This window comes from Sus scrofa, chromosome 13, assembly GCF_054392235.1.
Source record: "Sus scrofa isolate SSC_HxYL_T2T_F1_AM1 chromosome 13, Sscrofa_HxYL_maternal_Yorkshire_Landrace_v2.0, whole genome shotgun sequence".
Taxonomy (NCBI): domain Eukaryota; kingdom Metazoa; phylum Chordata; class Mammalia; order Artiodactyla; family Suidae; genus Sus; species Sus scrofa.
Genome location: NC_139395.1, coordinates 118,658,505 through 118,660,888, shown reverse-complemented (window position 1 = coordinate 118,660,888; position 2,384 = coordinate 118,658,505). Strand labels below are relative to the sequence as shown.

The 2,384-nt window shown below is 35.5% G+C and overlaps 1 pseudogene; it reads left to right on the top strand.

Moving 5' to 3' along the window:
- The first annotated feature begins 930 nt into the window (after positions 1-930).
- On the top strand, positions 931-1,329 carry LOC100623702 (small ribosomal subunit protein eS12 pseudogene; annotated as a pseudogene).
- The last annotated feature ends 1,055 nt before the right edge of the window (positions 1,330-2,384 follow it).

Here is a 2,384-nt window from a genome sequence, read left to right as displayed (position 1 = left end):
ATAGCAAAAAGACAAAAAAAATCTACTATCACTAAACTTGTTTTCCATTTTCCATTTCTTTTTAGGTAATATATTGAAAGAATATTATCTCTAACATTAGACTCCCTGAAGAATTTTTTCCAACTCAAACCCTCCTTCACATTACATCCTTATTTAATATTAGGCTACTAGTCTTTTCTAAGATCCATGACCTATAAGCAGTGCTTTGTTTCCTTTGAGGTCATATGTGTTTTTATTCCCAAAGCAAGTTATAACACAAATTTTGGCTTACTCACTTGTGAATCTAGCATCATCTCCTCAAAATTCAAGACTCTCATTAAATTTGTTGGATTAAACAACAATGTTTAGCCTCTGGGATAGCATTTAGTACACCATAGAAGACTTTCTCTATTAAACTAATGATGCACGAAATGGCACTTTGGTGACCTGAAAGAATAAATGTGTCTCCTTGAGAACAGGACTACTAACCAGGGAAAAACTTGGACATTAGGAAAAAAAGATGGCTCATTAATGCTTAACCATCAGCTATGTAATCAATAATCTAAGAACCCAGAAGGTCTCCTTATATAGTAAGGTATTAATATATTATTAATATTCTTTTAAAACATTGATAAGGCACATTTTTTAGCTAATTAAAACACTGGTTTATACTAGATAAATACAAAAGAAGAGTAAATTTACAGTGTATTCCTGTCAACCGATTAAGCTCACAGACTGATTTACTAGTACTATATTTAATTAAAGCTTTAATTTGGCATTAGTGGAAAGAAGTTCTGTTTGTTAACATTAATTTATTCTTACAATCCTCCTTTTCACCTCAAAAATCTCTCTGTAAAAAAAGAAGGTCATGCTCTGCCTGCCACCGCTGAGTCGCATGGAGGCAGAGGCTCCCGTGCACTTAATACTTAGCTCCACCCATAACCCACTGCTATGGCCAATGATAGCATTGCTGCTGGAAGTGTAGTGAACATTAAAACTGCTCTGCAAGAGGAGCTGAAGACTGTCCTCATCCGCAATAGCCTAGCACGTGGAATTAGCAAAGCTGTCATAGCCTTAGACAATTGCCAAGTCCATCTTTGTGTGCTTGCATCCAACTGTGATGAACCAAGGTATGTCAGCTTGGTGGAGGCCCTTTGTGCTTAGCACCAGATCAACCTTATTAAAGTTGATGACAACAAGAAACTAGGTGGATGGAAAGGCCTCTGTAAAACTGACAGAGAGGGAAAACCCTGTAAAGTAGTTGGTTGCAGTTTTGTGGTAGTTAAGGACTATGGCAAAGAGTCTCAAGCCAAGGATGTCATTGAGAAGTACTTCAAATGCAAGAAATGATCAAATAAAAAATGGCTCTTAAAAAAATAAAAAATAAAAATAAAGTCTACACATATAGAATTATATTTAAAATTTGTAGTTAAATTGCATGCAACTGTAAATAAATATTCCTTTTTTCTTTTCATTTCTCAGTTAATAAGGTAGACAGATTAACAGAGTTATAATAATACCAACTACTGAGTACATATTATGGACTAAGTTATTTAACTTTTTATTGTTAAATCATTATAGAGTCACAGGAATTTGCAAAAATGGTACAAAGATATTTTTGTACATCTCACCTAGATTCCCTAGATTCCCTCAGTGGAGATAGATAACTGTAATACAATATCAAAACCAAGAAACTGACTTTGGTATATTTGTATACTGATAACGAGACTACAGACATAATTGTCTCATCATTTTTAAAGCTTGCATTTCTGTGTGTGTGTGTGTGTGTGTGTGTGTGTGTGTGTGTGTGTGTGTGTGTGCCTATAAGTATAAATAATTCTATTAATTTCTGTTTCACGTGAAGGTTTGTATAACAACCCCCACAATCAATCTCTTTTGAGAAACAAAGAGAGATTGAACTTGGTATTAAAACTAAGAACTGTCATGCAAAAACTGTATCTAAAAGAGATTAAGGAGTTGCCTTTGTGTCTCAGAGGTTAAAGATCCCAACTAGGATCCATGAGTATGTGGATTTGACCCCTGTCCTTGCTCAGTGGGTTAAGGATCCAGCGTTGCTGTGAGCTGTGGTATAGGTTGCAGATGTGGCTGGGATCCTGTGTTGCTGTGGCTGTGGCATAGGCTGGTAGCTGTAGATCCAATTTGACCCCTAGCCTGGGAACTTCCTATGCCTTGCTTGCGGCCCTGGGGGGGGAAAAAAAAAAAAAAAGTGAGAGTGAGAGATTAAGATAGGAAAAAATAAAGCAATGAACACTGTGGAAAATTAGTTAAAAAAAGTGATCTTGTTACATAGCATTTAGATAAGAACTATGTTATATGACAACTGTCTTTCAAACCAGAGAAAGAATATACTTGACAAAATGTGTTTGACCTCTCAAACATAATAA